General features: G+C 35.8%; 1 protein-coding gene across 6 annotated transcripts in view; it reads left to right on the forward strand.

Moving 5' to 3' along the window:
- DMD (dystrophin) overlaps positions 1-12,070 on the forward strand; it is a 2,254,125-nt gene that overhangs the window by 244,403 nt on the left and 1,997,652 nt on the right. The window lies entirely within an intron of this gene.

Consider the following 12,070-nt stretch of genomic DNA (forward strand, 5'->3'; position numbering starts at 1 on the left):
TGCCAAGGACGCATATTCTGGGGTGACAGATTATACTCCCATTCAACAGCAAGAATAAGAAAGGGGCAGCATCGCTCAGTAGAGCTGGAGGAAAAAACAAAGAAAGGGGCAACATCTATATTAGGAAAACATAACGTCTGTGGAAATTCTGGGCAGTCTTCCTCTCCCATGTCACAAGGCCTTTGCTGGCTTCCAGGGAAGCTTGAAATGAGGTAGGTTGTTTTAGCTAGACACACTGTTACCACTAAATAAAAGTAGAATTTTTTTTTTTTTTAAAGAATGGGTATTGGGGAAGCCACGAGCAGTATCTTCCTCTCCTGTAATCAGGAAAAAATTGCCCCCCCAAATAAATAAATATTTCAAGATCTACCTAAGTAGATTGGCTATTGATTTCTGAATATTCTAATTAAGATTTTTAGTCCGTTGTGGTGGAAATTTCAAGACTGTAGTGATGGGTTTTGAAAGTGGTCACATATCAGCCTAATATTGGTCACATATCAGCCTAAAGTGTTCATCTGTCTTAGCTTTCATCTATACTATCTGTGTAGGTAAATTTATTATCTTATTTTCCCAATAAAGTCGTTGGAACATGATGACATTTTGCCCAAAGTCGACATAAAATTAAGAGACATTAGTGTTTCAATAAATCAGACTAGGCTAAAATAAAAAGAAGGAATTATTTTGTGAATCGTACATTTTGACACAGAGAAGTATTTCACACCTTTCTTCCTGGTAGCAAACAATGAGGGAAACAAACGCTCACCATCTGCCCATCAAAACCTGTTGAATCATTGGGGAAGTGCTGCCTCTTTTTGTTTGTTGTTAAGCCTCAAATTGAAAAAAGAAAAAGACTCAGGATATGTAAGCAGGGTTGATTCTGACACTAAAATTAAACAAAATCAGATGAAACCAGAGCAAGCTGCTTTGTGAAAGCACACACAGCAAAAAGAGTTATAAACTTCTTCAGAAGACTTCAAGGAGAAAGAAAAATATATGGATTTCTTAAGAAATGGGATATCCCAGGGACTTTTTGATAACAGCTTTACAATTAAAGAGATATAATTCACATACGATACAAATCTACCCTTTTAAAATGTATAATTCAATAGGTTTTAATATATTGATATAGCTGTTACAACTATCATCACTAACTTTAGCATAGTTTCATCATCCCCAAAAGAAACTCCATACCCATTAACAGTCATTCCCTGTTCCCCCCTCTGCATAGCCTGTGGCAATGACTAGTCTCTGCTCTGTCTCTATGAATTTGCCTATCATGGGCATTTAATAAAAGTGTAATCATATTATATGTGGTCTTTCATATTTGACTTTTTTTCTTTTGCATGGAAGAAAAATAAAAATTCCCTACCCATCTGGGTTGTTTTGGTTTCTCTATCAATAAAATTGACATCAGACATATTAACCTGAGAAAAACAAATTTAATTGTGTATGTATGGCAGGCCCACAAAGGCAATGAAAGAGTCCATAACAGTCAGGCAGTTGAGGCTTATTTGCCTTTCTGAGCTAAGAAGGAGATAGGGGTCTAGGTCTATAGTGAGGATGAAGACAATTCACAGAAAGATGGGAAGAGCAAGCATTTGTAAACAAGTGTTTGCCATTCCATTCAGAGACAATGCATTGAATGCAGAGAAAACTTTGAATAAACCAACCCTGCCAGGCTACCTCAGCTTACCATACTTACCCTACTTTTTGTAGTTTTCTCTGGTGACAGCTCTCTCCCTGGACCAGGTCCTCTATCTAAATGATTTTACGTAGTTGAAGGGACGGTAAAACACTCTTGCTAAGTGTTGGGCCTCCATCTCTTCAGCTCAAAACAATCCGCATGCCAAAGTGGCACTTCTAGGGGAGTCTCATTTAGAACCTGTTCATCCCACCGTTGAGTTGATAGGTTAATCCATCTCATAGTACTCATCTCTGAGTTCTAAGAATAGGCCAATTCAGTTAAACAGTTGTGCCTCATTTCAGGGGCTAGTCATGTAATTGGGCTCTCAGAGTTAGGCCTATGGTACAAGCAATCAGATACTTAGTGATAAACATTTCTATGGAATTAAAAAAAAACACAAAGGTTAATATTGGAACATATTATAATCCCAGTTTCTGAGTTCTCAAGGCAGTGCATTGAGAGGACTTCTAAATGTCTGGCTTGAAGCATCTTCAGATGAAGTGAGGGCAGGTGGTGGCAACCTAATAGATTTTCCTGGTTTGCAGTTTAAATGTTTCTGCTGATCTTTCTCAATGGTCCACACAGCAACAGCACAAAAATTGTCTGCACATGAACTGTTGTGGTTTCTCTGAATTTTCTTTCAAATTGTCCATCGTTGGCTATATGGTTTTGGGGAAAAGATAGTTTTAGTTCTCATGATTCCAAGTTGAAAGAGTGGGATAAAATTGAAATGTTAGTTTGGAGAGTTGTAGCGAAATATTAGAAAAGAAAAAAAAACTAGAAGAATCAGGATTTAGTCCACTTTACAGGTAGAAAACAAAACCTCAAGGACAATTTGATATCCGTAAAAGAGTATTACTGAAACATATTAATTTTTCTCTCTATAATCACCCCTGTTTTATCAAGGATAATCACAATGAGTGATTTGTTTGCAAATTAAATCTCCTTTCAGTGAACTTGATCTGATTATTGACATAACTAGCAAGAATAGTTAATTGATCATATAGGCTCTTTTAAGTGTGCTTTGCTGGAACTTTTCATAAGGAAAAGTGTCTCATGGCTTAGAAGCCAAGCCAAGCATGTGCCATCAGATGTAATACCTGTAGATTTGAGTGAATCCCTCTCTTCTCTGGTCCCCAAAATACCTTAAAGTTCCTTTGCCTGCTGAGAAGTTACCTTCCTTACTCACTTGGTAAGGCTGCTGGGAAACCTACAAGCAAGGTGCCTGACTGTTTTCCCAAGAAGCTTTATAGGCTCCATAAAGCCAACCCTAGTTCCTTAAAGCTGTCTGATCATATCTGAGTTTATGTACATCATTTTAAAATATGGTGTGCCCGTCAAAGCCTTGGTAATATAAACAGTGTTTCCAATTGTGTCCTGTTACAAGAAGAACAGGTTTTAATTGAATTTATACAAATAACTAAATTTCTATTAAAATAAGAATACTCATTGAGAGTTTCTGAATATTGGAAGGATCAGGTAGATAGAAAAAGATAAATGTTTCATCTTTGTTCACAAAGGTAAATCCCGTAAAATTGTTCTAAGTTATAGATAATTTAAATGAAAAGATACAGGTTTCCTTAACTTTGGAAAAACAAAACATTTAAAAATAATGTTTCAAGCAAAAAAAAAAAAAAGTTATGCTCATTCTCATCAGTATATTCAACTGCATGTAATTACTTCTTATTGATTTTTAATCTAGTTTTTTCCACTAATTTTAGAAGTTTTTACCCAGTTCAGTTTTATAACCTTGAAGATATCAGAAATCTGTATTCTAGGCTACTATCCATTAATCTCCTTGAAGATGAAGCACTTTTGCAAAAGCATCAGAGTAAAACGATAACTCTGTGAATTAGAAAGACTTAAAACATGGTCATGGTTACAGATCTGATTAGAGTTCATTACAATGTTTGGTTATTTCTGTGATACACAGCATTTAAAGATAATGACTAGAATTATGTCTAATAATATTATATCAGGATATATCCAAATTTTAGGAATTTCACTCAATTTCTGGAACACTTATAGTATATAATTATCAAATACAATATAAAGAATGTTTATTATTATTTCTTATCTGATAATATTTCCCATGTTATATAACATATCACATAACCTAATTAGTTTCACCTCTTTCTATTATAAGGGGAGAGAACAAATCTTTTGACATGTTCCAGGGGCCCTCTAAAAAATCCCAAAGTTAATTCCTGGTCAAAAATTTCATTTGGAACTTGATTTTGTGAAATTTGTCAAAAAATAAAAAGGTTGTAGATACTTGATTAACTAGGATCACAGATCATTATGAAACGGTACTTAATTATCTACTTAACCAAAGTAACAAAGTATTCTATTTTAAAGGCAAATAAAGAAGGTTACATAGTTGTGAGTATAACTTGGCTCTTTTAATAGAGCGGACTCAGTTTTAAGTAATCAAAGACCTCATGAAGACAGTGTGAAGCACAATTGGTAAGACATAAAATCTTTGCTTTCCAAGCGGATTACTTAAAAGGTAAAGAACAACCTTTGTTTAAATTTCTTATTAAGAGCAGACCAATAAATGTAAGAAAGATTTTCTTTTTAGCAGATGAAATAAAATTGAGATTTAGTTTCACATAAGTACACAATTGGTATTAAAGTTTAATTTAAAAACCCTTATAATGATACTTCAAATTGACTGCATAGTACCCTCTCCCCCACTTTCTCTCTCTTTCTACCTCTCTCCATAGTTTGTCCTCCATTCTTCTCCCCATCCCACTCCCTTTTTCCCCCCCCTTTCTGAAATAACCAGTTTTATTTTAGGATAAAATCAGTTTCATTTCTCAGCAAAAATGCATCTCCATACCTCATGCCTCTTCTAACCAAAAGCACAGCTTACTTTCCTTGCATATAAATTTGTTTCTCTTTTTATTTCTGGTAGCTTTAGCTACATGTAATAATTAGAATCCTTTACCCTTAGAAACCTCATTTCTACTGAAAACTTAGAAATAAGCAATTATGAACTCTCTGGTACATCACCATTCTTTAAATTGACAAATTTATGAATGCATTTCATAATCTAGAAGCATGTGCTTCTTCATACTATAGTCTTTCCATAAAGCATAAAATGTTTACTAAGAGACCCAAATTTTAGTTCCTCTGTAATAGAAAGCCAAAAGTAGATAAACCTACATTTAGAAATTAACATTTCATGTTTTACATCTTATTTACAAATCATCTAAATATTCAATAAAATTCTATCAAATAACAGTGGAAGTCATCAAAAAGATTTGGGTAACTATTTTTAAGTTAGTATGTAATTAAAAAAACATTACTAAAAAGGTTCACTTAAAAAGTTTTATCTCACATGTTTAATTCATCTGTTCTTTATAGTCATATTTAGATTACTCATGAAAATTTTATGTGACATTAAAGCAGTTAGCTATCATCTTAAGCTTTTGTTATTGTTGACAAATATTATAGTGGAGATAACATGAGCTTATTGGACTTTTAGTATACCAAGAAAGAATAAAAGTTTTATACTCAATGTTGATCATTCTAAGGATATATCTGTATTAATTAAGCCAACAAACTTCAACTAGTTTTAACATCAAGGGTTTTCCCAGGTCATATGATCCTGAAAAGCATCTGGGTTAGTTTCTATTATAATTTTGAGAATTTTTATAAATATTGAATTTATATAAACACTGTTTATTTAGGTCAGTTAAACAGAGATGTTTTACAAGTTAATTTCAGTAATGTCATCCAGAGATAACTAATATCACACACCTACAACACATATATGTGGACACACATAAACATATAGACATATATAAACAGAGCTCTTATAAGTTTTGTTTTAAATTTTATCCATGAAATTTGTATGATAATGATATGAAAATCTCAGTAGTTTATAAAACAAGTTAAGTTTACCTGAGTAGATTCTGGGCAAAGGAGTTTTGTAGCAGTTTGTATTTTTAAAATAGCCTCTCCCAGTCTCCTTTGTGGAGGTATATACTTTTACAAAAGCTTAAGAAGCTTTATCTTGAGTTCTGGGTATATAGTTTTACTTAGCTTAGGAGGCCCCTTAAATTTTTCTGTCAGTTTCCAATCTAGTCAATTTCCAATCACAAACGTATTAAAACAATTCTTTTATATATCTTGTCAGTTTTCAGCTGGGACAAACAGCAAACATCTTCAGTGTTAAATGCAACATGCCTTTGTAAAGTCTGTAAACTGTGTTTTTTAAGTGTATTTTTATAATTTTATTTTATTTTTTTGTTTATTTATTTTTGGCTGCATCGAGTCTGCATTGCTATGCTCAGGCTTTCATGTTCCTGAGGCAGGGGGTACTCTCTAGTTGCGGTGTCTTGACTATTCAGTAATTGCAGCACGTGGACTCAGTAGTTGCGGCTCCTGGCCTCCGGAGCACAGGCCTAGTGGTTGTGGTGCACAAGCTTAGTTGCTCCATAGCATGTGAGATCTTCCTGGACCAGGGATCGAACCCATGTCTCCTGCGTTGGCAGGCAGACTCTTAACCACTGGACCATCAGGGAAATCCCTGTATATAGGGTTTTAATGGTTTAACAAAGTCCTTTTTGAGTGCATAATGAAACCTTGAACTGATTTACTTTAAAGAGAAAAAAGCCCCTGAATATCAGTCTTTAGCTATCATTTACAAGAGGGCCTAGGAGAAATTCTAGCCATCTGTTTCCTCTGTGAGGGCCGCCTGTTTAAGGGGCCATCTGACATGTTTGAAAACTACAATGTCATCCTGGGTGGGAAGAACACTCCTTAGCAACCGGAAAAAAAAAAAAAAACCCTAAAAAATTCCCTATGAGTGGCTTCTGAAAGACATTTCTCCTTAAATTTGGTAGGATCCTCTGAAAGTAGGGGCTTCCCTTGTGGCTCAGCTGGTAAAGGGTCTGCTGCAATGTGGGAGACCTGGGTTCAATCTCTGGGTTGGGAAGATCCCCTGGAGAAGGGAAAGGGTACCCATTCCAGTGGGTAGAATTCCATGGACTACTCTATAGTCCACGGGGTCACAAAGAGTCAGACACAACTGAGCAACTTTCACTTTCACTTTTCTGAGAGTAGACATAAAATGACTTCATAATTTAAAAGATGTACTGCTGTCCAGACAGCAAGAATTCTTTCCAGTGGGAGTGCAGTATACATTTTCAAAGAATACTACATAGAAAGTCCTGAGACTGGCAGAGTCTGATTATAGAACTGAGAAAAACAAGCCTTATGTCAGAGCCTTACAATTATTTCCCAGCTTTTACTGTTTACGTAAGTAACCTGTATACCCTGGACTTAGAGATCAGGATAAAGTGCTCTCTGTGAATCTTTCAGGGAAAAGGAAACTAAAACAAGCAGCTGGGTGTTAAGGGATTTTCTGGGGAAGTTGGAGAAGTTTTGTGAGCTAAGGGAATATCCTGAGGACAGAGGGCTGGAATTTAAAAGGGGGCATTTTTGTTGCATGGAGACTTTCAATTTTGTTCTAAATCTAATCTCTATTCTTTCATCTTGTTAAGGGAGTCCCTGAGACTAGTTGGTACACTCCTTTCTGCCTCATTTTTCAATGCTTTTTATTTTATATTAGCGTATCAGGTTGCAGTGGTGGTAAAGAAGTCATCCGCCAATACAGGAGATGTACGAGACACTGGTTTGATCCCTGGGTCAGGGAGAAACCCTGGAGGAGAGCATGGCACCCCACTCCAGTATTCTTGCCTGAAGGATCCCTGGACCGAGAAGCCGGGAGGGCTATAGTCCATGGGGTTGCAAAGAATCAGACACTACTGAAGCGACCTACTGTGCACGCACGCATAGCCAATTGCTGTGTTGTGATAGTGATAGTTTCAGATGCACAACAAAGCAACTCAGCCATACATATACATGTAGCCATTCTCCCCCAAACTCCCCTCCCATCCAGACTGCCACATAACATTGAGCAGTGTTCCCTGTGCTATATAATAGGTCCTTGTTTGTTATCCATTTTAATTATAGTAATGTGTACACATCAATCACACATTCCCTAACTATCCTTTCTACCCATCCTTCCCCCTGATAATTTTAAGTTTGTTCTATAAATCTTTGAATCTGTTTCTGTTTTGTAAATATGTTCATTTGTATCATTTGTTTTTAGATTCTGCATATAAGCTATATCACATTTCTCTTTCTCTGTCTGACTTACTTCACTCAGTAGGACAATCTCTAGGTCCATCTACATTGCTGCAAATGGCATTATTTTGTTCCTTTTATGGCTAATATTCCACTCTATGTATGTATGCATGTGTGTGTGTGTGTGTGTGTATATATATATATATATATTTATTGCATTTTCTTTATCCATTTCTCTGTTGATGGACATTTAGGTTGCTTCCATGTCTTGGCTATTGTATATAGTTCCACAATGAATATTGGGGGTGAATGTATCTTTTTGAAGTATGATTTTCTCTGGATAAGCTTCCCTGGTGGCTCAGATAGTAAAGAATCCACCTGCAATGCAGAGACCTGGGTTCAATCCCTGGGTCGGGAAGATCCCCTGGAGAAAGAAATGGCAACCTACTCCAATATCCTTGCCTGGAAAATCCCATGAACGAAGGAGCCTGGCAGGCTACAGTCCATGGGGTCGCAAAGAGGCGGACACAACTGAGTGACTTCACTTTTCACTTTTCTGGATATGTGCCCAGGAGAGGGATTGCTAGATCATATGGTAGCTTTATTTTTGGTTATTTTAAGGAACCTCCATAGTGTTCTCTATTGTGACAGAACCAATTTACATTCCCACCAACAGAGTAGCGAGGGTTTCCTTTTCTCCACATCCTCTCTAGCATTTATGGTTTGTAGATTTTTGATGATGGCCATTCTGACCAGTGTGAGGCGATACCTCATTGTAGTATTTTTTTTCTTTTTTTCTTAAACTGGGTCTTTCCATAGGTACCAATAAGATAGTTGCTTAGAATGAGAGCTATTTTTTTTCTTTCAAATATAACTAATTCAAAGAATCAATATAGCCATTGATGAGTAGGATCTTATATTAATCTCAATAGCAACTCAAACCAATGTAAGCCTCATTATGGCTTAATCAAGGATGCAAGAAGTATCTCACAAGAGAGTGCAAAGGACGTGACTCTCACAAGATCCATAAAAATTTACTCCCAGAGGTAGCCTAAGAAATCGGAGATCTTCCCTGTCACAGGTGGTGTGAACGGTGTTGTGAAAGTCAGTGTCTCCTGTTTCCCAAGGGAATGTGAAGATGCTTCCAGTCACAGACTCATTCATCTGTGACACCTGGTAGGTACTACTGGAATGGAATTTTTCCAGCCCAAACAGGACAGGGTTGAGATAACAAATGCCCCTTATGAAGCTCGGAACTTGAGACAAATTCTCCTGCAACCAGGCCCAGTTGGACAAAATTGTGCTGCTTGTGACTTTATGTCTCAGAGCCATAGTCTTTTCAACTGGCCACTGAGGACTGATGTTGAAGCTGAAGCTCCGATACTTTGGCCACCTGATGTGAAGAGCCAACTCATTAGAAAAGACCCTGATGCTGGGAAAGATTGAAGGCAGGAGGGGAATGGACAACAGAGAATGAGATGGTTTGATGGCATCACCAACTCAATGGACAAGAGTTTCAGCAAGCTCCAGGAGATGGTGAAGGATAAAAAAGCCTGGTGTGCTGCAGTCCATGGGGTTGCAAAGGGCTAGACACAACTGAGCAACTGAACAACAACAACTGAGACATATGCTGGTACATGCACTTTCAACTGGCAGAGACTAGAGAGAGCATTCTCATCAGTCCTGAAACCAAGCTCTCAAGACAGACCAAGACGAAAGGCAAAACTTCATCTGTTTTTTCCTATAAGCATATTAACAACTTTAGCTAAGTCTTGTGTCTCTCAGAGCCAAACCAATACCCAAGAGCCATATGTCACTGGGTTGGAGATTGTGAGATGTTTTGTAGAATGCCTCGATGCTTGGAAACTTTCTTGAGGTTGGCAGGTGACCTAGTGTCAATCTAACCCATTCTGTGACCAACTTCTCCTAAATCAGAGTCTTTGGGTTAGGAGGTGAGTGTTGTGACAGCTCTCAAGTGTTTGACCCATGCCCACCAATTTTGAAGTTTTGACTTTTGAGGTCCCTTAGCTGCAGCCTTTACTGTATGCACACATTAACCAGTAGCAAACAGTTTGTCTAAACAGATGCTGGTCCGACCAGACCTGTGAACTCACTAGTTTGTTAAACTGACTTGAACAGTGGGCTTATATGGTCTATGCCTGTCTTTTGCTCTATGGTTTTCCTTCTTTTGACAAATAACACAACAGAGAGAGACAAAGAAAAACAGTGACCATCTCTGGGAGGAAAAGGATGAATAAAAAAACCAAGAGTATTCATAACAAATTTTTTACCAGGGGTTGCTATACTCAAGGAACTAAGTCCACAAATATTTTCTCCTGCTAATGTAAATTTAATAGTCTGCACATAATAAAAACCTAATAAATGATCTTAAATTAGTCAAGTATAGGAGAGAAAGCAAACTAGACAAGAGAAAAATGGTTGTCTCTCTTAGGGTCTATAGGTGACCAAAATATTTCACTAATAATTTATAACAAATAGATTAGGGGGATTCAGGATTGGGAGCTTGTATACACCCGTGGTGGATTCATGTCAATGTATGGCAAAACCAGTACAGTATTGTAAAGTAAAATAAAGTAAAAATAAAATAAAAAAAAATAGATTAAATACAAAATAATTCCATTAACATTTTAAAATGTCAAATGCTACCTAATTTCATATGGCTGAGATATATATAAAGTTTTTTTTTTTGGTTTTTAAGACTAAACAAAGAATAGGAAAATCCCTTTTGCCCAGGCTTTATTTAGAATCTATCATTTCATTACTTAGGATGTCCTTGAGTGACCTCATGAGCCCATGAACTTCGCCTTATTTATATTTTAGAGTTACATTATGTGTGACTTTAGTTTTCTTAGTATCTGTATTGTTCTTTAAGAAATTGGATTGGGTGTTTCATGGGGAATTTATATTTTAAAAATGCCAATAATAATATATTCTTCATGGATTTTCAGTAAGGATTAAATTATCTGATTTTGCTAATTCTTTATTGAATTATTGGAATAGATGCCAGAATCCATATTGGAATATGGATTTATGAGACAGTAATATAAGTGCATTGCTGAGTGAATTAGCCCCATTTTGGGGTTTTAAGAGTGTTAACTATTTCATCACAGTGTACATTTTGTTTCCAACTGCCATGAATCACCATTCAGTGTTAAAAATCCCATTTAATTTTGACATTATTTATGCTTTCAACATAGCATACTCTTAAAAATTGTTTGTTTGGTTGTGTTTTTTTTTTTTTTTGAGCAAAGTGTCAAAAAATGTTATTTTATAAAAATAGTATGAGAATAAACATGGAAATCATAAGTGTCTCACCTGGTCAAAGTAAGTCAAGAATGAATGTCATTTTTACCCCTAAGGGAACTGCTAGCTTTTCTCTGGGAATTGAATGTACTGGATCAGCAATGATCTAGAAAGTAGGACACCAAGTTGGTTACCATTGACTTGTATCATGTAGTGGCTGCAAATAAGAAAACTGGTGTGACACTGATGAATTCAGTAATTATGTATGTATTTACACATCCACCAAAGTGCACATATTACTGTACAGTTTCAAAAGCAGAGCAGTTTTCATGTAATATCTCTGAAAATCTAAACTCATGAATAAATAAATTGATAGAAATGAGTGATTATCACATAACCTAGAAATTTTTGAGTAACTTTTAGCTCTGTAGAAAAAAATAATCCTACTGTATTAACAGATGTTTCTCAGTGTTTTCATTGTTATTTCCACACATTTATAGTCTTTAAAAAAAACTGGAAATATTAGTACTGGTAACTCACTGTAGTAAAACAAAAGAAAAGTTTTATCCTTAAGCTTATAATTAAGCACTTGGAAAAATCCCCTTTTATTTAAACAAAAAGTGTGAAATAACAGAAAATATATTGAAGAATAGAATAATTAGTTTTAAATACTTAGTATGAAATTTATAAATTGATAAGAAAAAGCCTACTCTGTAGGGCCCATTAGGAAAGAGATGAATAGGCAATTAAAACTAAATGGAATGCAATTGTCTAAGATGATCATAATTTAAGAATTTGAAATTAAGACATTTCTCACATATTATATTGACAAAGGTGAAAGCCTTACTGAGTATACAGTAGAGGCAAGAGTGTGAAGAACGAAGTTATCATAGATTATGGAATAGCACAAATAAGGCTACGCTGAGATCAATTTGGCATTAATTTTCATAATTGAAAGTATGACCATTTTCACATAACAGTTCTACTTCCTGGTGTATGTGTTTCATCTGTGTTTGCAGAAAT

The sequence above is a fragment of the Oryx dammah genome, unplaced genomic scaffold (genome assembly GCF_014754425.2).
Source record: "Oryx dammah isolate SB20612 unplaced genomic scaffold, SCBI_Odam_1.1 HiC_scaffold_23, whole genome shotgun sequence".
Lineage (NCBI taxonomy): Eukaryota > Metazoa > Chordata > Mammalia > Artiodactyla > Bovidae > Oryx > Oryx dammah.